General features: G+C 46.9%; 1 long non-coding RNA gene across 3 annotated transcripts in view; it reads right to left on the reverse strand.

The window, feature by feature from the left end:
• Nucleotides 1-5,097: 5,097 nt before the first annotated feature.
• The window catches only part of LOC142803783 (uncharacterized), a 99,987-nt gene continuing 79,261 nt past the window's right edge, over nt 5,098-25,823 (reverse strand). For all 3 annotated transcript variants that reach the window (XR_012894286.1, XR_012894285.1, XR_012894284.1), the window contains 2 exons: nt 7,198-7,317; nt 5,098-5,395 (listed from right to left, as the gene is read on the reverse strand). This is a non-coding gene — a long non-coding RNA (uncharacterized LOC142803783). The remainder of the gene's footprint in view (nt 5,396-7,197; nt 7,318-25,823) is intronic.

A 25,823-nucleotide genomic window follows, 5' to 3' on the forward strand; every position in this document is an offset into this window, starting at 1 on the left:
TAGGTCATGAGGTGGGTTGGCGACTTGCAGGACGCGCAGTAGCTTTTTTGGGGGGCAAGCGAGCCCTTCGGGGTGCAGGATAGCTAGTAACGAGGAAAACAACCAGGGAGACTCTTCGACAGGTGGTATGGACAGATACGATTCTAAAGTGGCACCAATATCTAAGATAGGTAGAGTTCGGGGCATAAATAGACGTAGCCACGAGCGCCGAGCCAATTCAGACATAGGGTATATTAACATGCAGGGTGGTAGGAACAGGCTGAAGTGGGAAGAGATAGAAGAACAGCTAAGGGAAGAGAGGCCGATGGTATACGGTTTTGTAGAGACACATCTCAGGGACATGGAACAACCTCCGAACAATCCGGACTACGCGTGGGAATATTGTAATAGAACAGAAGACAGCAGAAAGGGGGGTGGTATTGGGGCATTCATTCATAAAAGTACAGACTGGCAAAGGGTCAAGCAGGAGTGCAAGGAACAATTATGGCTAAAAGGGAAAGTGGCAGGTCAAATGACACTCCTTGGTTTCGTGTACTTGTGGACGGGAACAAAGGCCAGAGAGGAAAACCAGGCATTGGTAGAGTGTATATCAAAGGACCTTCAGGAGTTAGGAAGAGAGTGCGAGATAATTATACTAGGAGACATGAATGCGCACATAGAAGATATAGATGGGTATACCGACCCGACAGGCAAAATGATCATGGATATGTGTGAAAGGCTTGATTTGATCATTTGCAACAGTACCGAGAAGTGTGAAGGGCAAATAACATGGGAGGTAGGAAGGCTTCAGTCGACGATAGATTATGCACTGATGTCACATAGGATGTATGATAAGCTCAGGGAAATGCACATAGATGAAGGTGGCTCCAGAAGTCTGGGTAGCGATCACAAACGTATCAAGCTAAGTTTTGGAAGAGCAGTGAAAGTGGGAAGGAGACAAGATGAGCAACTACAGGAAAATTTTTATCCAGAAAGGCAAATTGAAATAGCCACTAAACAAATTGAGAAAGTAATCACGGAGGATAATAAGACAGTGTGGACATACACGAATCTAATTAGACTCTTTGAGCTAGAGCTTGCTAAGACGCGTGACAAGTCACCCCGGAAAAGAAGACACAAACCCAAAAGTTGGTGGGATGAGGAAGTTAAGAGAGCCATAGCAAAACGTCAGGAAGCCTCTAGGGAAGACAGACATGCTAAGCAGCGGGGTGAACCGACAGATGATGTTGAAAGAAAATGGGCAACCTTTCTAAGCTGTAGAAGGGATGCATCCCTTCTGATCAATGAAAAGATTAGAAGGAAGGGAGCTCAGTGGCTGGCAGAAGTACATAAAAAAGATAGAAAGGCAGCTGCAAAATTTTGGAACCATCTAAACTCCCTAAGAAGTGAGACAAGCCTAGAGCAGAGCTTTATAACTACAGCCCAAGGTGCTAGGCTAGAAGGGGACGAAGCTATTGAATATATAAGAACAAGGGTGACAGAAAAAATTCAACAAAGAAGTACTTTATGCACCACAATAGACAAGGACGAATCAAGTGGTGCAATGGCTCCATTTTCACAACAAGAGTGGGAAAGGGCTTAGAAAAGGGTACCTAGTAGTACATCAACAGGCCCAGATGGCATTCCAATTAGGCTGATAAAGACATTAGGTCCGAAGTCTAAGCAGGCTTTGAGAGAGGCAGTGAGTACAATAATAATCGATGGTGAAGTTCCCGATGGATGGAAACTTAGCAGGATGAGCATGATCTATAAAGGAAAGGGGGACAAAGCTGACATAAACAACTACCGTCCTATAACAGTGACATCAGTGGTCTACAGGCTGGCGATGCAGATTATAAAGGAAAGACTGCAGGCGTGGATAGAGAATGAGGGGGTGCTGGGGGAACTGCAGAATGGGTTTCGGAAATACAGGAGGTTGGAGGACAATCTGTTCTCACTGACGCAGTGCATCGAAATAGCAGAAAAAGAACATAGGCCCCTGTGGCTAGCATTTTTGGATATCAAGGGAGCGTACGATAGCGTGGTTCAAGAGGAATTGTGGGGAATAATGGACACACTAGGCGTGGAACATGTAGTCACTAATCTTTTAAAGGGTGTCTATAAAGGTAACAAGGTAGTTATAAAGTGGGAAAAACAGGTATCCAAGCCTGCAGAGGTAAAACGGGGGCTTAGGCAGGGGTGCCCCCTGTCACCCTTATTATTCATGATGTACCTACAAGGATTAGAGGCAAAATTAGAGGGAAGTGGACTGGGCTTCAACCTCTCTTTAGTCAAACAAGGAAAACTTATTGATCAGGCACTACCAGCATTAATGTACGCAGATGATATAGTGCTAATGGCCAACAACAAGGAAGATTTGCAGAGATTGACGGACATCTGCGGTAATGAGGGAGATAGGTTAGATTTTAGATTCAGTAGGGAAAAATCAGCAGTCATGATTTTCAATGATAACGAAGATAGTGAGCTTAGAATACAGGAGGTCACGCTAGAGATAACAGATAAATACAAATATCTGGGCGTATGGATAAGCAATGGGACCGAGTATCTGAGGGAACACGAAATATACGTGACGACTAAAGGTAACAGGAATGCAGCAGTCATGAAAAATAGGGCACTGTGGAATTACAATAGGTATGATGTTGTGAGAGGAATATGGAAAGGGGTCATGGTTCCTGGGCTGACGTTCGGCAATGCGGTCTTGTGCATGAGATCAGAAGTTCAAGCAAGATTAGAAATTAAGCAACGTGGAATAGGTAGGCTTGCTTTAGGAGCTCACGGGAATACACCAAATCAGGGAGTACAAGGTGATATGGGATGGACATCATTTGAGGGCAGGGAAGCTAGCAGCAAGATAAAATTTGAGAAGCGATTGAGAGAAATGGGGGAAGAGCGTTGGGCTAGGAAGGTTTTCAGCTACTTGTACATGAAGAATGTCGATACAAAATGGAGGAAGCGAACCAGGAAGTTGACTGGTAAATATTTAGAAAACAGCAGGTGGCCAAACCAAAAAGAACTATCGGTTAAGAAGAAAGTGAAGGAAACGGAGACTGACATGTGGAGAATGGGCATGATTAAGAAGTCCGCACTAGAGATCTATCGAACTTTTAAGCAGGAAATTGCCAAGGAAAGGATCTATGATAATACTCGGGGTAGTTCTCTACTGTTTGAGGCCAGGACGGGAGTACTACGAACCAAGACATATCGGGCCAAATACGAAGGGGTAGACACAGTATGCAGTGCGTGTGGAGAGGAAGAAGAAACTGCCGAACACTTGATAATGTTCTGTAAAGGGCTTCACCCTATTGTTCAGGATGATGGCGCAGAGTTTTTCAAAGCACTGGGGTTTAGGGACCGGGAGGGCAAAATAAACTTTAAGCGGGTAGACTTAACTAGAAGGAGGTTATCTGATTGGTGGCTAAAGTCAAGGCACGAGTGAAAATTAAACTCTTCACTGCAAAGTAGAATCCTCAAACTCACTTGTTAAGGAAAAAAAATATAGTTTTCGGTTCATTAGGTATTACGGCTTGGTGGCGCTAGCCACCGCCCGATCTAATGGGTACAGCCATATCCATCCATCCATCCATCCGGCATTAAGTATTACGCTAGCCACCGCCCGATCTAAAGGGTACAGCCATATCCATCCGTCCATCCGTCCATCCGTCCGTCCATCCGTCCATTCATCCATCCATCCATCCATCCATCCATCCATCCATCCATCCATCCATCCATCCATCCGTCCGTCCGTCCGTCCGTCCCTCCGTCCGTCCCTCCGTCCGTCCGTCCGTCCGTCCGTCCGTCCGTCCGTCCATCCATCCATCCATCCATCCATCCATCCATCCATCCATCCATCCATCCATCCATCCATCTAAAAGATGCAAGATGTTATAAACTAGACGGCGGTACGTGTAGTTGATTATGAAAAATGCGAGGTGTTATAAAATAGGAATGATGCCACATATGGCGCGTGTCATCGTTCGATATAGTGCGGCGACGTACGCTAGGGGGAGTGTTGCAATAAAATTGAGTGGGCAAAATGTACGGAGGATTCATGGTTTACCAGGTTTACCTCCGGAGCTTCGCCCACTCATCATCATTCAATTCGTGGATGTGGCGGCACTTTTTCTCCATGCGTTTATCACTAGTTGTTCTCGAACCACCGACAGTCACTGACGTCACAGCCGAAACCAAACTGCCGCTGGAGAAACTCCCGCGGAAAGCAGGGATTCACTCCGGGGAACGCACTCCCGCAGTCATCACGTTGATGCTGTTGTGGCCGCAACACCGCTTGTTCGGTGCGCGTTGTTGCAAGCGTTTGACATCTCAAGCTAACTTGGCGGTGTGGTTTGCAGGATCCGCGTTCCACCAGAGCTTGCATTTTTGTTGGCGATTTAGCGTGGCTTGGAAGGCTGCCGGATCATACGTGCGCAGTTGCTGCCTGCACTCGGCCTCTCGGGCCTTTTCTTATGTGTGGACTGCACCACCGGCCCGGCGAATGGGAGCTCCCACACGTTTCCACTGTCGGCGTTCCTCCAAAGTTGTCCGTGGTTACCCATGTAAAAGGTCTCCGTAGCAGCTGAAGCGCACGTGCTAGATGCCACGGCGGCGACGGGTTGGATGACATCACTCTCATTGTAGCCAATGTCGTGTGTGCTTGGGTTAGAAACTGAAAACGACGTAACTGATAGCCCAGCCAATAGAGACCACTCATGACACCGATGCCGAACGGTTTTGGGGGCAAAGATAGTTAAGGCGTGATTCGTGCGTCTCCTGTTTATAGTCACCGCCTCTCATTTTAGTCCTTGGAATGCCCGCAGTAAGGCGATACTTGTATATGAGGAATATATGATGAAAAGATTCGAGATGGCGGAACTCGAAGTGTTGACTAGATGTATGAACGGACGGATGGATGAATGGACGGACAGACATACAAGCACACGGTCAGGCGGATAGACGGACAGCCGAAAAGACAGACCGACAGATGGACGACCAGACACAACAATTAACGGACAGACAGACATAAGGACAGATAGACGACCAGACAGCAGGCAGATGGATGGACGGAAGAATGGACAGACTTTTTTGCAGTAATTACACAAATTTCAGCTCATAATAAAATCAGAAATTTTTATGTACTTTTTTATAGATTATACAGATCACAAGACCTTAAAACACTTCGTAGAACGGTATCGTCTATGTATAAAAGTGGTTTCATGCGTCACTATCATGCATTCGTTCTACTGCCAATGCAGTTTGGCTGTCCGGTCTATGCTGGATTCGTTGACTTGTCAGTCGTACGTGAATCAATGGTGTCGCCTGAAGGGAGGGCGTGGTTTTCAGGACTTTCTTCGAGTAGCGTGTCGCCGACCGCTTCGCCATGCTCATCAATCGGCACCACCTACAAGAGCGTGTTGGCATCATTGAGAGTCAGCACTTAGGGCTTTGCACAAAGAAATATCAGTATTAGTCAGCGACTGCTGATATATTATGAATTCTTGATTGTAAGCGGGTTACAATGTAAAATTTGTGATTCAAAATACCTAAACTTAAATAGGTAATACTGTGGAAATTCCCCCATACCTTGTGTAAATGCATATGTAGTAGCAGAAAAGATTATAAAGTCATCAACGTAAACTGTGACCACCATGAAATTGTGCGCCGCGTTTATGAGCCCTTCGAAAAAAAAAGCACAGTCTTTCAAATCTTTTTCGGGTTTCTGACTCGCAACATATATGAACCCCTTTGAAAAGACACGTAAACTGAGTTTGCAAATCACTATATTCTTGTCAGAAAGTCATGGGACCGAAAAGCATGGTAACGTATCTTGATAACAAGAATATCAGGAATTTTCTGTTCCAAAACCACCATATGAATATGAGAGCCGTCATGAGAGCAAATGGCGCCGGACCTTTCGGTTATCTCTGTCTGGTAATCTTTAACATGCACTGACACCGCATATTACAAGTACACCGGCTTTTATCATTCAGCCTCCATCGAGATGCAACTGCCGTGAAAGGAATCAAATCCGCAGTCTTCGGGTCAGCAGCCGAGAACCGTAGCCACTATTTCATCGAGGTGGACTTAACGTGTTACCTTAAAAAGTGTCGTGTTCGAGGTAAGTTGTGACTCACCGAAAAATATAAGAAACACACTTTTTTGTTTTTTTTTTCAGGAAGGTAATGTCTTATCATGAGCGATGGCGTTTCGTGCGCAGTTTGTGGAAATGTCCAGGAAAGCGTGCACGCCTAAGGTTATAAAGCGAGCGGAAACCGATGCGCGGATCCTGCGCAATCCACTTCTTTAGAATATAGGATTTATTTGTTTTGCCGGCAATTACATCACAGAATATTGTCGCAGACTGTTCACTGACTGGACGAAGCATGTCCCGATACTTTTCTGGTGTCTTGGTATAGAAAAAGCCCTGAGCTTGAAAATAAAGTTGTTTCTCTCTCTCTCTCTGGAGCTCAAAAGCCACCAGCTCGACCAAATAAGTGATCGAAGAATTGAACGTTGTCACTGATGAGGCTCTTCAGCTGAAGGAACAAAAAATGAAGCAGCTTTCCCAACTTAACGTTGCGAAGGCGGATTAAGCAGGAAAGCTGGTGGTACCACACTGATTAGCATTTTCTGCAACGGCACAAACGGAGCATTTCAGAACGAACACTACGCGTGGCGGGGAAGAGAGAACAGGAGAGCACACCGAGCTCCGTGCTCCCAGCTCGTCTGCACAACTCTAGCTGCACCACTCTCGCCGTAGCCTCGCTTTCGTTCTCCTCCTCTTCACCCATCTTCGTCAACTAACGTCTCCACGTCGCCACCATTGCTGTATACCAGACACGGCTATAGCTACACTAGCCTTTCTTTTTGCCCACTTAGCAGTACCCATGCCAGGGCTCTTTATTATAATAAAAAAAAACCGCCCATGCTCTACCTCTCGTGAGGCTTCGCTCTCGTGGCTCGGCAATGAAGTGAGCGTACGACGATCTCCAAGGACTTATCTCTGCTCTCAACCACTTTTCTGTTAAAATTCTCCCAATGACCACGAAATTAGCACGGAAGATATCTTCGGAATAACTCTAAGGTTACAACATCAATGCATCATAAACTACACATTTTTTTAGACGTGTTGCATGTATTTTTTCAGCAAACAGTTCATGATTTTTTCGCAAATGTGGTTAAGAAGTGAAGCACCCACAATACCTGCTTTGGGCTTGATCCAACTTCACGCTCCGGGAGAGAATCGACGAGACCACTAGCGAGGAGTGTGCCCTGCTGCTTGACGCCTTCGTAGAAGTCATAAATTAGAAACAGTGCCACGCCCTGCATCCATTGTGAGAAAATTTATTGTATGCGAGGACATGGTTGGGGAAAAAAGATATGAGAGTGGAGCACCTCTAATGCTTCACTGTTATTACTGTAACGTTGTTGCGGGAGTAACGTAATCAGGAAGGGGAGGCAAGATATCAGAAACAGCGAGAAGTTGAACTATAGTTCAACTTCTCGCCGTTTCAGACCTCAGCAACAGCATATATGCTGTTGCTGAGGTCTGCTCCTCATGCTCCAGATCTTTCCTAATTTTTATTCGTATGGCAGTACTGTTTGCTCATGGAGCACTTGTATGCATGTGCAGTTATGAAAGGAGGTCTACAGACTGTCATGTGACTTCGACTATGCATATATATTTGCACAACGAAATTTAGTGTGCCTCCGTTAAACTTGGTGAAAACGTTCTTACTTCAGGTTCAACTTGATTTTTTCCCTTTTTGCCACTGTCTTCAAAATCAGCATGTATTCTCTGAATACGTACACAGCAGACCTGGAAAGTTTGTTCAAACCACTAGGTCTTGGTGACCTTTCATGTTTCAATCATTTTGTGACTGTTTTAGATCCATGTGCACCATAAATATTGAAATGTGAGCCATTTCTTGCTCTTAGCCGCCGGAGAAGCGCCGTGCCTGCGAAGGACTCGCCCAGTCTTGACAGCTGCGTCAATAAGGCCTGAGACGCCAAAAGGCGGAGCGGAAGAGACTCGGCTTCATTGGTGACCTTCGTGCTTGAAGCCGCCTGAGGAACTCCCATCGCCAAGCGAAGACTCTTTCTGTGCACTGCCTCTAGGCATTCTAACAGGCTTGATGATGGTGATATCAGGGGCAGCTGAAAAGAACTGCGGCTTGTTATAAGCGCATCATTCAATTTAAGCATGGACATAGGATTGTTGCCTTAACGGACCCCTGCCATGCGACGAAGAGCGTTGATCCTTTGCACTGATGCAGTGACTATACCATCAACCGCACGTCGCCATAATAGCTTGTTGTCGATGGTAATGCCCAGGAAACGGACACTTGTTGCACAGCGAATTGAGTGACCTCGAATATTCAGCGACAGACGTGTTGACTTCCGTCGCGCTCCCGGGAAGAGCATGAAGGCCGATTTTTCCGCTCATAAAGAAAGGCTAAGTGTCAACAAGTGACGCTCAATGATTGAAATAGCGCTCTGTGCTATCCAGGCCAAACGTTTGTGCTGGTACCCTGAGATCCAAATGAAGATGTCATCGGCATAGATGGATATTTTAACTGCTTTCAGAGCTAAGTGTAGTGTCGAGAAGGCTGGCCATGGCAGCGTTACAAAGCAAGGGAGATAGAACACTTCCTTGTGGGATGCCAAAGGAAACGCGTCTCTCTTCGCTCGTTACATTTCCAAGCTTAACACGGACACAGCGGTCTCTGAGAAATTCATGTACGAACCGAAGAACATTTCCCGACACACCCATGGCTTGGAGCCCGTTCACGATGCCTGCCTGAAGCACGCAATCATATGCCTTGGCAACGTCCATGAAGACGGCGAGTGTCGAGAGTCAGCTGACGTGGTGGTGCTCGATGTGGCTTATTAGGTCCAAAACACTGTCCTGGGCACTCAGGCGTGGGCGAAATCCGGTCATACACGATGGCCATCGTCTTCCTTGTTCAAGGTACCAAGTTAATATTGTACATATTAATCTTTCCATCAACTTGGACACGCATAATGTAAGAGATACCGGTCAGTATGACGCGAGGCTCGCAGGACCCTTTCCGGACTTTAGGACTGGCACCACCTATGCTGTCTTCCAAAAAATGGGATCCCTCTCGTGCTCCAGACATGATTAAGTATGTCCAAAAGGGCCCTTTTTCGCTCATATGGTAGGTATGTCAGCATTTAATTGCTGATCAAATCGGGACCCACGGCACAGCATCTTCTTAATTTGCTAAGTGCCATATCCAGCTCTCGAAAGGTGAATGGCGTATTCATCGTGGGAAAAAACTGGGGTGACAGAGGAATCGCCGCTCCTGCTGATCTACCAGATGTGTACACGTCTGCGAAATCCTCTGCAAGGGTTTGCAAATCTATCCCTTGTTTCAAAACGAGTGTTTCGAATGGCCTGTGTGTTCGGATCTTCCCAGAAAGACTACTTATTACTGCCCATATCTTTGTCAAGGGCGTAAACGTTGATAAACTCTCACAGAAAGCGGCCCATTGATTTCGTCTTAATTTTTTTGTATGACGGCGAATCGCAGCGTTTATCCTGTTATATTCGGTTTTCGCAGACGGATTTCCTTTTGTTCTCATTATTTGCCGCTACGCCCGTCTACGTGCTGCGCAGAGGTTCTTCAATTTCAAGTCAGGAGCAGGAAAATGGTCGCGCAGTTTCAGCAACAAAGTTGCTGCTCGCTTGCTTTGCAACATATCTGCGAACAGCTCACCAGTGGATTTGTCCAACGCTTCTCTGTAGGTGTCCCAGCGCGTTACGTTGCAGAATTGTCGACCAGCAGTTCGAAATCCCAGGATATTGGTGAAGATGGGGAAATGGTCGCTGCCCATCCTGTCTGGAGCCGTGGTCGATGATACCAGAAGGTCCGTGGAGTAAAGTACAAGGTCTATTGCACTCCATGAATCTGGTGGCCTGAAAAATGTAGGTTTGCCATCGTTCGCCACACATAAGTCGGCAGCATCCGCAGCTGCTAGAAGTTTCTTGCCTCGAAAATCTACACTCTTATTTCCCAAGAGTGGATGGTGTGCGTTAAAATCACCACAGATTATTCGAGAAGCGGGACATCGAGTGCAAAGGTCCTTTAGGAAAGTCTCCATGGAGACCTTTTTTCGTGGGCCTATGTACACCGATACCACACTCAGTTTTCGATTTCCCAGGCACACTTGCATAGCAGCGACTTCCAGTGAGTTGGAACAGAGGTTTTGCACTGGTAAGGCGACGTGAGGTATTTCCCGCCTTATGTATATCATTGCGCTTCCATTTGCAAACGACGTTATGCTCGGGTTGCCGTGTCGGGTGTACCCTGGGAGCGTCCTGGAATTCGGAAGACCCGCTTCAGAGAGGGCTAGAATCGGTATTGGAATGTCGCGCAGGGAAAGGTTGAGTTCGCACAGACGTTTTAGAAGACCGACGCAGTTCCATTGCATTATTAAGGGCACTTTTGAAAGACGAGATAGACCAGGGAGGCGATACACTCCGTACAAATGGTCAAACAGCTTAAGCTGAAGCGTGATGCCTCGATAACTGGCAGTGGGTACAACCACAGTCCCTTAATACCGTTCTGGTCACAAAACTTCTTCACTCTAAGGGAGAGCTTGACATGGTGCCAAGAGCGGCCGCTACGCGGCGCAGGCCGTCCTAGAGGGGCCATCGCCCCGCTGCGCCCGGCGGAACGCACTGGCCGCGGCGGCATCCCGAAGGCGTTGTGTAGTGAAAGCTCGCGGTTTCTGCATCAGCGAAACGCGAACTTCATGTGCCAGTGCACCGTGCTCAAGGTAGACGGCATGAAAATTCGAATGAGCAATGCCTAAGACATGCTGTGCGACGGGTTGCAGCTCCAGATACCGAAGCAACAAAGAAAAGGCGTCGCTCTTCTGTTTCCCAAGTAGCGCCGAACTCCGAGAGAAATGGAAACGAGCTATACCGCGGTTGGAAGCTGGCGGTTTCGGCTTCGAAAGTGAGAACGTTCGGGTGTGCGAAAAGCATTTTGATGCTAGTGACGTTGTGAGAACCGACGAGCACATCGTGAACGGGGTGGTCGTGTCGCTTCAGCGAGAGAGACCGAGGCTTCGCACGAACGCCATTCCAAGAATTTTTGACGGGCTCCCGGCGTACCTGACAAAGCCGAAACCACGTTCACGGCCTGCGACTCAAAGGCAACCAGCGAAGAGGCGGCGCGAATTGTCACCGGAATGCGCAGCAGTGGAATGCCAAAATGTCAACACCGACTAGGCAGTAGAAGCCAGTGACGGTAAGCTCTTGAGCCGGTTTAGTCGCGGCGTTACTTTGTTACCACAGTCGCATGACCCTGTGTAAGCGGCTGGTGGCATTGAGGTGCTTCTGAACAGTGTTATTGATTTGTATTACAGATGCAGCAGCCAGCGATAGCGGACACGCAGATCAGGCCTGCCAAACGGAACAGGCAGTGTGTTCGTTTCTTGAAGTGCAGGCGCTAAAGGCGCAGCTTTCGAGTACGCGGCAACGACTTGAACGGTGTCAGAAACAGCTTGCGAAGATGAGAGTCCTGGCCAACAAAAATGCAAGACTCTTGCAAAACCTGGACAAGCTATCTACCCGCGAGAAGCTTATTTACGATCAGTGCATCATGAAGGCAAACGCGAAATCTCCGAAAGCTGCCAGGTAATCTTCAGTCGCACATAACTGCCACGAAGCTATGAATATAATCGCACATCTTTTTCGTGCCACTGTCTTGTGCATATTCTTTAAGAGCAGTGCACGCTAGCATTGCATGTCAGAGTAATCCTAAATTGCCCGCTTTGCATGATCGCACAATGCAAGCTGTCTCTTGCTCTCGTACTGGAGTAGGGGTGCATGTTAATATTGAAAATGACAAGGCATTTTTAAACGCGGTGGTTGTGTATTGCGGTATGAGGAAAGATGGTGTGATGCATGTCGTGCATCTTCTTTTTTCTGCTTGCTGTGGTTATGCACTTGCACTGTTCACTCACCAGCCTCGGTTTACCTGAATGCACAACGAGCTTGCACTCTCTTTAGGTACAAAAAAGCATGGATTTATGACTGCCTGCTACTGAAGATTAAGTATACTACTATACATTCCTTCACGAGAATGAGTACCTTCCCTTGCCCAACCCTCGCACCCTCTACACGTACCTGAGGAGCCTCAAGGCTGACTTTGGTTTTGACAGCAGTCTATTCACCATTCTCAAAGACAAGCTGCAAGTACTTCCTGAGCGAGAGCGTCGAGGTTTGGAACAATGCACAAACTTACTACTGCATTCTATGACTTCATATCTCATATGTGGTGCATGTCTAATAAGATGTATTTTTTTACAGGTGTCCTGATGTTCGATGAAATGAGCGTAAGAAAGAGTGTGCACATTAGGGAGTCGGACATGACTCTGCTCGGAAAAGTTAACTTCGCTGAGCACACAAGACCCTCGGACTGTGAGAAAGATGGCGATCACGTCCTGGTCTTTCTCTTCCGACCAATTTTTGGAGGGTGGTCGCAGACTGTTGGGACCTTTTGTTCCTCCGGTGCATCCCCTGGTTCAATAGTAGCGAAGTTGTTGCTCCAGTGCATTGTGCACCTTTCGAACGATGGCGCTATTGTCGAGGCTGTTACATGCGACAATTCAACACCAAATCGTTCAGCTTTAAGGAGCTTGGGTTAGTATCTGGGGACACGAGTTATATTTGTCAAATTGAGAATTGAACACTACTAACTGCATTGATGTGTTCTTTTCAGGGATAAACAGTGACCATAAACAGCTGCAAACTTCATTCCAGCATCCATGTGACCCTTCACGGACAGTGCAGGCACTAATTGATCCACCGCATGTCTTCAAATGCATAAGGAACAATCTTCGGAAGGTTGGAAAGTTTCTGGCAAGCAGTAATTCGTATCTACGTCAGGTTACTCCCTTTGCGAGGAGTGGCTTCACCTTTTTATCGCAGCTACCGGAAGGACATGAGGTCCATCACTTCCACTACCCTGCGCTGCTGGAGTACGAGGAGCAACAGGCTGGCCTTCGGGCTGTCCCGAAGCTCACAAGGGCTCACATCTTCCCGAACGCCTTCCAGAAGATGAGTGTCCGGCTTGCTGTTCAGGCAAGTAACCACTCCTAGTAATTAGTAAGGCTACTTACAGGCGAACTAATGACACAAAACTTTGCTGATGATTTGTCAAAAAAGACAAATTTCAATGCAAGTTCTTTCGTTCAACAACAGTGTGCCATCATTTTCAGCTTTTCAGCGGAAGCACGGCGTCTGCAATGGAGTTTTATAGCAAGCAAGAAGGCTGCCAAAAGCTACATAACTCCGCAGGTACATACGACTTCACGAAGCAGTAGAACGATCTATTTGACTGCCTCAACTCAAGAAGACCACAGAACGTGCAATACAACGAAGCCGAGCACATCGCAATGAGCGAGTAAATCACACCCAAATATGTTTTTCTTTTATAGTGTACTCAAGGTTAATATTTCTTGCATTGCAGTCATTGAAGGCGAACATAAAGTGGCCGGAGGATTGCTGCACATACATAGAGAGCCTGCCGAAGCAGAGGCAGGTGTGCTTCCTTAGCAAACCAACTTGTGGTGCACTGAGGATAACGCTGCACAGCACGGTGGCCCTGATTGATCGACTCTTGAAGTCTGGCTTCCGTTATGTTCTTTATTTTTATTTATTTATTTACAGATACTGCTGTCTCGATACACGAGACATAGCAGGAGTGGGTACATTAGGAAAAATTCTAGTTCTAGTTGGAAACCTCGGCCAAGACCCTTTAGAGGTAATTCAGGTACTTTTTGGCACGGTGTGTTGGTACAGATACCTTTCTCTTTCCCTGTCCAGCGCTTCTTTGGGATAGCCAGGCATATTGCAGGAGACGGGGGCCAACCAACTGTTCAGCAGTTTTTGTTTATATACCGCATGCTGTCGGTGAACAACCTCGTGCGGCCACCTAAGCGAACTTCAGTTGACGGAAGCGGGCCAGAACTGCTTCTCACTTGCAAGGTCTTTTTGACAAGGAAAAGCCCTCTACGACTCAGGTATTTTGCAATTTGTGTCCTGTATGTGTCCTGAAGTTTCCTTTTATCACCTTGAAAATTCAGGAAGTTGTGCACATTTCAGGTGGACACACTAGCTGTTCTGCTGGAGATGTCCTGCTGGAGCCAACAACAGACTGCGTGGAGGACATTGGCCCCCTTTCGACCAAAGACTCCATTTTGCATTACCTCGGCGGATATGTGGCCAAGAAGTTTTCTACTTTGGATTGCTTAGGCTGCATCGAAACGATGTTGAGCACAACACGTAAGCCATCTGCCTTGATCCAAACAAAATCGAGGGGCTATTTGAAAGTACCTAGCAGCCGTCTTTTTGCTCTCCTGAAAATTGTTGAAGAACATGTAGAGACGTACACGGTGCAAAACATTGCATGCGGTGACGTGTACGCGAGGATTGTTGAGGGCATTTTGCTCGACAGTCGCACAGCGTCAGCAAGTGTAGGTTGTCTGTTGCACTTTTTAGGGACAACAGCTGAGGTTGTACACTTTTTTTAAGATGTAAATTACATTTATTCACTCGAGAAAAAAAAACAAAGGCTCGCGGGCAACTGTGCGCAGTTCATGCCGTGCAAGTGGTGTGCGGAAGCCACAGTGTTAAGCATAATGGCTGTGTACGTGAGCACGCCTTCCCATTTGTATATAGTGTTGTATATCTTGTATATATTACACTGTAATATTTTCATACTATTCATATTTATCTGCATATAGTGTAAATAGTGTATATTCAAATACAGTTTATTTTAGGCAGTGAGCTAACGCAGAGTGCAGCTGTTAATGAAACGAAATACACATTGTACAGTAGAGTCACAGATTGTGTAACATTGCTCAGAACAGCTGCAATACTTTCTAGTGCTTTTCTTCTCCAAAGTGTTGTTCTCAGTGTATTTTTTGTAAATAAATGTTTTCCAACTTTCTCCCCATTACATGCACCATATGTGAATCTCCCATTCATAAGTACACACCTGACTACTAGGAGGCCTATCATCTGCACCAAATTTAAGATTTATTGCATGCCTTAAATCATAACCACCCTTCCCCCCCTCCCACGCAAAAAATAAAAACAAACGTGTGATGAGGTACCTCGGTAGTGGCAGAGGCGGCCAAGCGGCTAGCACTGGCATCAAAAGGAACTTCCAGATTAGGCTGCTGTACTTCCGTTCCCGGAGAAATCATGGGTTGTCGGCCGGTAAATAATAATGCCCTAAACAGTAAACACAAGGAAACGTCAAGCGGCGGGTGTCCCGTGTAAACTGCGTGGAAAGATGTGATCAATCAAATGTTGGGCACGTTTAGAGCGGTCGCGAAAGCCCTCGGCATCGAAAGTCCCCACGTCAAAAAAGCGATCGGCGCTCATAAACGTGTGTCCAAAACAACTGCGCATTTGGGTATAAACTCAATTGAAAGGTCTGGAATAAAACTTCTGGCTCAACCATTCAGTTCATTTGAATACTTGGGTAGTAGCGCGCGAGAGGCGAGCCGTATATAAACCAATGTGATTGCTCCTGTACTACGCAGTCGTGTTTCATTTCGTTCACCTTCCTCCCCCTATTAGCGGCCCTACCAGAATATAAAGCTCACCTACCGCATAAACATAATCGCCCTTTGGCCGCGCGAAAATACAAACATGTTGTCGAGCAGGTCAAGCAGTAGCTGCTCGCATCAAGAGCATAAGCATCGTCTTTCAACACTTGCGAGCTATAGCTCGCAAGTACCGCTTCGAGGCATCGTAAGTATGCATATAATTGGGCTATGACACAATTATTGACACAATGCGTTATCGCGCGATGTGAGAACACTTTTAATGCGCTGCTGTTTATAAGGTGGGCACGCACTTCCAAGTAAACTACGCGTGCGTTCCAAAGTAAACAGCTCTCATTCGTCGTTGACACTGGATCCCGTTTCAACTTATTTATCTGGTGGCATTGATGCGTTCAGAGACGTTTAAAAAAAGGTAACAGGAAGAACAGCACGCACATAATCGCGTCGAAACGTCGGCCGCAGTGCGCATAGAAGCCCAGCAGTGGCGGCGGCTTGTGGCCCCCATACGACGGGTGGCGCCTCTAGCGACAGATTTTGTCCCTATATCAACCTTCGGGCGGAGTTTCGTGAGCAGAAAAGCATTGAAGGACTCTGGTACAACCCAACGGATTATTTGTTCGTGAAGCATCATTTAATATCATTATAATAAGGTGAAGTTTGCCGCACGTTTGACTGGGGTTTACCACAGTGTTTATTTCACATGCCGGACATTGTGCCTCGCATTATAACGGTCGTAGAGGAGTGTAATGAGCGGCTAAATATATTAGAAGCGAAGCTCCATGAGGCGTGGGCTGTGCGTCCCCTGTATGTAGCCACCTCTCGTTCAGTTCTTGCAGTGTTCACTAGATGGCGGTACTTGTAGCTGACGGCATATATGAACAGTTGCTATATGAACAATTGCTATATGAACAGTTGGTTGGCCCCCGTCTCCTGCAATATGCCTGGCTATCCCAAAGAAGCGCTGGACAGGGAAAGAGAAAGGTATCTGTACCAACACACCGTGCCAAAAAGTACCTGAATTACCTCTACAGGGTCTTGGCCGAGGTTTCCAACTAGAACTAGAATTTTTCCTAATGTACCCACTCCTGCTATGTCTCGTGTATCGAGACAGCAGTATCTGTAAATAAATAAATAAAAATAAAGAACATAACGGAAGCCAGACTTCAAGAGTCGATCAATCAGGGCCACCGGGTTGTGCAGCGTTATCCTTAGTGCACCACAAGTTGGTTTGCTAAGGAAGCACACCTGCCTCTGCTTCGGCAGGCTCTCTATGTATGTGCAGCAATCCTCCAGCCACTTTATGTTCGCCTTCAATGACTGCAATGCAAAAAATATTAACCTTGAGTACAATATAAAAGTAAAACATATTTGGGTGTGATTTACTCGCTCATTGCGATGTGCTCGGCTTCGTTGTATTGCACGTTCTGTGGTCTTCTTGAGTTGAGGCAGTCAAATAGATCGTTCTACTGCTTCGTGAAGTCGTATGTACCTGCGGAGTTATGTAGCTTTTGGCAGCCTTCTTGCTTGCTATAAAACTCCATTGCAGACGCCGGGCTTCCGCTGAAAAGCTGAAAATGATGGCACACTGTTGTTGAACGAAAGAGCTTGCATTGAAATTTGTCTTTTTTGACAAATCATCAGCAAAGTTTTGTGTCATTAGTTCGCCTGTAAGTAGCCTTACTAATTACTAGGAGTGGTTACTTGCCTGAACAGCAAGCCGGACACTCATCTTCTGGAAGGCGTTCGGGAAGATGTGAGCCCTTGTGAGCTTCGGGACAGCCCGAAGGCCAGCCTGTTGCTCCTCGTACTCCAGCAGCGCAGGGTAGTGGAAGTGATGGACCTCATGTCCTTCCGGTAGCTGCGATAAAAAGGTGAAGCCACTTCTCGCAAAGGGAGTAACCTGACGTAGATACGAATTACTGCTTGCCAGAAACTTTCCAACCTTCCGAAGATTGTTCCTTATGCATTTGAAGACATGCGGTGGATCAATTAGTGCCTGCACTGTCCGTGAAGGGTCACATGGATGCTGGAATGAAGTTTGCAGCTGTTTATGGTCACTGTTTATCCCTGAAAAGAACACATCAATGCAGTTAGTAGTGTTCAATTCTTAATTTGACAAATATAACTCGTGTCCCCAGATACTAACCCAAGCTCCTTAAAGCTGAACGATTTGGTGTTGAATTGTCGCATGTAACAGCCTCGACAATAGCGCCATCGTTCGAAAGGTGCACAATGCACTGGAGCAACAACTTCGCTACTATTGAACCAGGGGATGCACCGGAGGAACAAAAGGTCCCAACAGTCTGCGACCACCCTCCAAAAATTGGTCGGAAGAGAAAGACCAGGACGTGATCGCCATCTTTCTCACAGTCCGAGGGTCTTGTGTGCTCAGCGAAGTTAACTTTTCCGAGCAGAGTCATGTCCGACTCCCTAATGTGCACACTCTTTCTTACGCTCATTTCATCGAACATCAGGACACCTGTAAAAAAATACATCTTATTAGACATGCACCACATATGAGATATGAAGTCATAGAATGCAGTAGTAAGTTTGTGCATTGTTCCGAACCTCGACGCTCTCGCTCAGGAAGTACTTGCAGCTTGTCTTTGAGAATGGTGAATAGACTGCTGTCAAAACCAAAGTCAGCCTTGAGGCTCCTCAGGTACGTGTAGAGGGTGCGAGGGTTGGGCAAGGGAAGGTACTCATTCTCGTGAAGGAATGTATAGTAGTATACTTAATGTTCAGTAGCAGGCAGTCATAAATCCATGCTTTTTTGTACCTAAAGAGAGTGCAAGCTCGTTGTGCATTCAGGTAAACCGAGGCTGGTGAGTGAACAGTGCAAGTGCATAACCACAGCAAGCAGAAAAAAGAAGATGCACGACATGCATCACACCATCTTTCCTCATACCGCAATACACAACCACCGCGTTTAAAAATGCCTTGTCATTTTCAATATTAACATGCACCCCTACTCCAGTACGAGAGCAACAGACAGCTTGCATTGTGCGATCATGCAAAGCGGGCAATTTAGGATTACTCTGACATGCAATGCTAGCGTGCACTGCTCTTAAAGAATATGCACAAGACAGTGGCACGAAAAAGATGTGCGATTATATTCATAGCTTCGTGGCAGTTATGTGCGACTGAAGATTACCTGGCAGCTTTCGGAGATTTCGCGTTTGCCTTCATGATGCACTGATCGTAAATAAGCTTCTCGCGGGTAGATAGCTTGTCCAGGTTTTGCAAGAGTCTTGCATTTTTGTTGGCCAGGACTCTCATCTTCGCAAGCTGTTTCTGACACCGTTCAAGTCGTTGCCGCGTACTCGAAAGCTGCGCCTTTAGCGCCTGCACTTCAAGAAACGAACACACTGCCTGTTCCGTTTGGCAGGCCTGATCTGCGTGTCCGCTATCGCTGGCTGCTGCATCTGTAATACAATTCAATAACACTGTTCAGAAGCACCTCAATGCCACCAGCCGCTTACACAGGGTCATGCGACTGTGGTAACAAAGTAACACCGCGACTAAACCGGCTCAAGAGCTTACCGTCACTGGCTTCTACTGCCGAGTCGGTGTTGACATTTTGGCATTCCACTGCTGCGCATTCCGGTGACAATTCGCGCCGCCTCTTCGCTGGTTGCCTTTGAGTCGCAGGCCGTGAACGTGGTTTCGGCTTTGTCAGGTACGCCGGGAGCCCGTCAAAATTCTTGGAATGGCGTTCGTGCGAAGCCTCGGTCTCTCTCGCTGAAGCGACACGACCACCCCGTTCACGATGTGCTCGTCGGTTCTCACAACGTCACTAGCATCAAAATGCTTTTCGCACACCCGAACGTTCTCACTTTCGAAGCCGAAACCGCCAGCTTCCAACCGCGGTATAGCTCGTTTCCATTTCTCTCGGAGTTCGGCGCTACTTGGGAAACAGAAGAGCGACGCCTTTTCTTTGTTGCTTCGGTATCCGGAGCTGCAACCCGTCGCACAGCATGTCTTAGGCATTGCTCATTCGAATTTTCATGCCGTCTACCTTGAGCACGGTGCACTGGCACATGACGTTCGCGTTTCGCTGATGCAGAAACCGCGAGCTTCCACTACACAACGCCTTCGGGATGCCGCCGCGGCCAGTGCGTTCCGCCGGGCGCAGCGGGGCGATGGCCCCTCTAGGACGGCTTGCGCCGCGTAGCGGCCGCTCTTGGCACCATGTCAAGCTCTCCCTTAGAGTGAAGAAGTTTTGTGACCAGAACGGTATTAAAGGACTGTGGTTGTACCCACTGCCAGTTACCGAGGCATCACGCTTCAGCTTAAGCTGTTTGACCATTTGTACGGAGTGTATCGCCTCCCTGGTCTATCTCGTCTTTCAAAAGTGCCCTTAATAATGCAATGGAACTGCGTCGGTCTTCTAAAACGTCTGTGCGAACTCAACCTTTCCCTGCGCGACATTCCAATACCGATTCTAGCCCTCTCCGAAGCCGGTCTTCCGAATTCCAGGACGCTCCCAGGGTACACCCGACACGGCAACCCGAGCATAACGTCGTTTGCAAATGGAAGCGCAATGATATACATAAGGCGGGAAATACCTCACGTCGCCTTACCAGTGCAAAACCTCTGTTCCAACTCACTGGAAGTCGCTGCTATGCAAGTGTGCCTGGGAAATCGAAAACTGAGTGTGGTATCGGTGTACATAGGCCCACGAAAAAAGGTCTCCATGGAGACTTTCCTAAAGGACCTTTGCACTCGATGTCCCGCTTCTCGAATAATCTGTGGTGATTTTAACGCGCACCATCCACTCTTGGGAAATAAGAGTGTAGATTTTCGAGGCAAGAAACTTCTAGCAGCTGCGGATGCTGCCGACTTATGTGTGGCGAACGATGGCAAACCTACATTTTTCAGGCCACCAGATTCATGGAGTGCAATAGACCTTGTACTTTACTCCACGGACCTTCTGGTATCATCGACCACGGCTCCAGACAGGATGGGCAGCGACCATTTCCCCATCTTCACCAATATCCTGGGATTTCGAACTGCTGGTCGACAATTCTGCAACGTAACGCGCTGGGACACCTACAGAGAAGCGTTGGACAAATCCACTGGTGATCTGTTCGCAGATATGTTGTAAAGCAAGCGAGCAGCAACTTTGTTGCTGAAACTGCCCGACCATTTTCCTGCTCCTGACTTGAAATTGAAGAACCTCTGCGCAGCACGTAGACGGGCGGAGCGGCAAATAATGAGAACAAAAGGAAATTCGTCTGCGAAAACCGAATATAACAGGATAAACGCTGCGATTCGCCGTCATACAAAAAAATTAAGACGAAATCAATGGGCCGCTTTCTGTGAGAGTTTATCAACGTTTACGCCCTTGACAAAGATATGGGCAGTAATAAGTAGTCTTTCTGGGAAGATCCGAACACACAGGCCATTCGAAGCACTCGTTTTGAAACAAGAGATAGATTTGCAAACCCTTGCAGAGGATTTCGCAGACGTGTACACATCTGGTAGATCAGCAGGAGCGGCGATTCCTCTGTCACCCCAGTTTTTTCACACGATGAATACGCCATTCACCTTTCGAGAGCTGGATATGGCACTTAGCAAATTAAGAAGATGCTGTGCCGTGGGTCCCGATTTGATCAGCAATCAAATGCTGACATACCTACCATATGAGCGAAAAAGGGCCCTTTTGGACATACTTAATCATGTCTGGAGCACGAGAGGGATCCCATTTTTTGGAAGACAGCATGGGTGGTGCCAGTCCTAAAGTCCGGAAAGGGTCCTGCGAGCCTCGCGTCATACTGACCGGTATCTCTTACATTATGCGTGTCCAAGTTGATGGAAAGATTAATATGTACAAGATTAACTTGGTACCTTGAACAAGGAAGACGATGGCCATCGTGTATGACCGGATTTCGCCCACGCCTGAGTGCCCAGGACAGTGTTTTGGACCTAATAAGCCACATCGAGCACCACCACGTCAGCTGACTCTCGACACTCGCCGTCTTCATGGACGTTGCCAAGGCATATGATTGCGTGCTTCAGGCAGGCATCGTGAACGGGCTCCAAGCCGTGGGTGTGTCGGGAAATGTTCTTCGGTTCGTACATGAATTTCTCAGAGACCGCTGTGTCCGTGTTAACCTTGGAAATGTAACGAGCGAAGAGAGACGCGTTTCCCTTGGCATCCCACAAGGAAGTGTTCTATCTCCCTTGCTTTTTAACGCTGCCATGGCCAGCCTTCCCGACACTACACTTAGCTCTGAAAGCAGTTAAAATATCCATCTATGCCGATGACATCTGCATTTGGATCTCAGGGTACCAGCACAAACGTTTGGCCTAGATAGCACAGAGCGCTATTTCAATCATTGAGCGTCACTTGTTGACACTTAGCCTATCTTTATGAGCGGAAAAATCGGCCTTCATGCTCTTCCCGGGAGCGCGACGGAAGTCAACACGTCTGTCGCTGAATATTCGAGGTCACTAAATTCGCTGTGCAACAAGTGTCCGTTTCCTGGGCATTACCATCGACAACAAGCTATTATGGCGACGTGCGGTTGATGGTATAGTCACTGCATCAGTGCAAAGGATCAACGCTCTTCGTCGCATGGCAGGGGTCCGTTGGGGCAACAATCCTATGTCCATGCTTAAATTGAATGATGCGCTTATAACAAGCCGCATTCTTTTTCAGCTGCCCCTGATATCACCATCATCAAGCCTGTTAGAATGCCTAGAGGCAGTGCACAGAAAGGGTCTTCGCTTGGCGATGGGAGTTCCTCAGGCGGCTTCAAGCACGAAGGTCACCAATGAAGCCGAGTCTCTTCCGCTCCGCCTTTTGGCGTCTCAGGCCTTATTGACGCAGCTGTCAAGACTGGGCGAGTCCTTCGCAGGCACGGCGCTTCTCCGGCGGCTAAGAGCAAGAAATGGCTGACATTTTAATGCGGAACTAAGCACATTTCGATATTTAGGCTTGAAACTGCCTAAACGGCGCCCTATGGACCCGCCATGGTCTTTTATGGATGTTGCGTGTAACTTCAGCGTACGTAATCTACCAGCGAAGCGCACCATTCCAGCCGCGGAAGCAAAATTTTTTGCGCTGGACCACTTGAGCACCATGTACCGCAGCCACCTACAAGTGTACACCGACGGATCAGTGTGCATTCAGACGGATAGCTGCGCAGCGGCTTTCTGCATACCCTGCCTTGGCGTGTCATGGTCGGGCCGCCTGGATCGCGTGGTTTCGTCCACAACGGTAGAAAGCGCTGCAATCACGGCGGCTTTGCGAAAATTGCGATCCTTTTTTGCACGAGATGTTGTAGTGCTGACGAACACCAAATCGGCGCTACAAAGGCTGCATCGTGGCCTACCTCAAGAAAAGTTCACTAGACAATCTCTGGCACTAATCAAACACCTAAATGGCAAAAGTTTTAATATAAAGTTCCAGTGGATCCCATCCCACGTTGGCATTGAGGGCAATGAAAAGGCTGATGCCCTTGCATGCGAAGCACGTACATCGTTTCCAAAAGTAAGAACTCCCAAGACTTACCAGAACAACAAAGATGTGATACGCAATCATTTCAAGGCGATCTACAAGTTTCCACACCAAGCATGTGTAATTCATGGACTTTCTCGTGAAGAAGCGACGCTGTTGTACCGCATAACAACCGGCTCCTCATACACCCCGGCCTGGTCATTCAAGACTGGGAGATACGCTTCCCCGTTCTGTGCCTTCTGTGGTGACATCAGGGATACTGAACATTTCATTTCGCTTTGCCCACAGTTTGACGTGCAAAGAGCAGCGATTATCCGCACCTTGTGAAAAGGCTGTCATAGGCACCGGACAGTTGATGACGTCATCTTTCCTGAAGGACCCGCAGCAACTAGGAGGAACGTGCAACGAATTTTGTTGGTCTTCCTGCGAGACACTGGGCTGTCTGACACGTGGTGACATTTTCTAAATTCAGGAGATGCTCAGGCGGAACAATTGCCGGCCATGCAGGCCAGGCTAACCCCGCCTGCCGCAACACCACCACCACCACCACCACCACCACCACCGGAGTGGTTGAGCGATGATTTTTTAATGCGAAGCATTTCTTAGCATACTTCGGCGACTTTGAGCGCATCTATCTATCTATCTATCTATCTATCTATCTATCTATCTATCTATCTATCTATCTATCTATCTATCTATCTATCTATCTCTCTATCTATCTATCTCTATTTTTAACCTGTCTGTTTTTTGACCTGTCTGCCTCAGCATCGCTACAATATCTATCTATCTATCTATCTATCTATCTATCTATCTATCTATCTATCTATCTATCTGTTTATCAATCAATCAATCAATTATTCAATCAATCTACCTATCTATCTATCTATCCTTGCTTCCTTTCTTTCTTTCTTTCTCTCTCCCTATCTGTCTGTCTGTCTGTCTGTCTGTCTGTCTGTCTGTCTGTCTGTCTGTCTGTCTGTCTGTCTGTCTGTCTGTCTGTCTGTCTGTCTGTCTGTCTGTCTGTCTGTCTGTCTGTCTAGCCGCCTACGAATTTTAGCTCTCCTGGCTGGTTCGTTATTGGTATCGATACCGAATTTGGTATGGCATAACATGACTATAAGACGAGCATAAGTGACTAGTCATGACATGAAAATCATGACAAGTGTGTCATGATTTACATTTCATGTTCAGCTGCTCTTACAGTGGTTTTCTTCACATGACATATTGCAAAACTGGTATGGTATGACATGACCGCATGGCGAACACCGGTGACAGACCCTAACATGGAAACCATGACATGCATGTCATATAAGTCATGACTACACGACACGCTCATGGTGTGATCGCGGTCGTTTCGCTAGCTTTACATATACCAAATTTGATGTTACGTGACAACAATAGATGACGAAGGCATATGACTAGTACAAACATGAGAATTATGACACGTTTGTCATGAAAAACTTGACTCTATGCTACGCACATAGTGCTTTCGTGGTCATTTCGCTAGCTTCACACATACCAAATTTGATATCACGTGACGTGAATGGATGACGAAGGTAAACGGCACCTCCAAGCATGATAATCATGGTACGCGTGTAATGTAAACCATAACTACATGCTACGCTTATAGCATGCTCGCGGCCGTTCAGCTAGCTCCACATTTACCAAATTTGTTATCACGTGACGTGAATAGACGACGAAGGCAAATAACACGTCCAAACATGGTAATCATGGCATGGAAGTCATTTACGGCATAGCTTATGTCTGCATCGTAACGTTGTGCTGATATAAAAGTGACAAATCATCCTTCCTCATTCATGCTTCCCATATCATCGATTCTCGGGGTACGTGGGATCCGCCAACTTTTTGGTTCCTCGACATAGTGGTATAGTAGCAATGTGAAGGCATTTGATGCCGTTGGTACTTTTATTGAAGCTCCAAAGCGTACACAGTTCTTATTTGCGTTTTCTAAATACTGACGGTAAACCCCGTACCACCCCTCGCGCAGTACAACAATTAATGAGACCATTAATAGGCATTGAAGACACCGCAAAGTGACCACAGTCAAGTCACTGATCACAAGAAAGACAATGGTGGTGATGATGACCTCATATGGATGGCGCTCACCCAAAAAGGAGGATCCCTCCTTACGATGATGACGAAGAACGCCCATTGATGATGAGTATGTACAGATACCAAGCATTCGTCTAATAAACGGCCACATTATTTTATTAGTCGTAAAAGAGCAACCCCTTAGGCCCAATTTCTTAGACGCTTAATTCCAGATACGTTTGCATTCTCGAAGTGTTTGGCCCTCCCGCATAACTTTAATTACACAAAACTCGTAGTTTCCATAATGTTTTTTTTATTCCTCAACATTATACACCACACCATTTTATTTCAAGGTATATATTAACCGAACGTGCATATACCGAAATTCTGACTAATACTTTTAATTCTGAAAATAGTCTTTCCCTTGGGGCTTCTGTGGTCGAAATCAACAGGAAAGTCTGCCTTGCCGTCTGCGAATTTTGCAGAGACACAAAAAATTAAGTGTTAATTCATTAGCAATCATAATCTTTGGTGACTTCTTCATACTAATTGCATTGTATGACATCTTATGATTCGAGTGAGTAATTAGTTTTCGATCATCTAAATATTAAACGCTTTCCTTATTTTAACCACTGGTAAAAATGACCCGTGTAGTGGGTACGAGCCTATTCTAAAGGCACAAGGAAGCAGTCGAGTAATA

This window comes from Rhipicephalus microplus, chromosome 3 (genome assembly GCF_043290135.1).
Source record: "Rhipicephalus microplus isolate Deutch F79 chromosome 3, USDA_Rmic, whole genome shotgun sequence".
Lineage (NCBI taxonomy): Eukaryota > Metazoa > Arthropoda > Arachnida > Ixodida > Ixodidae > Rhipicephalus > Rhipicephalus microplus.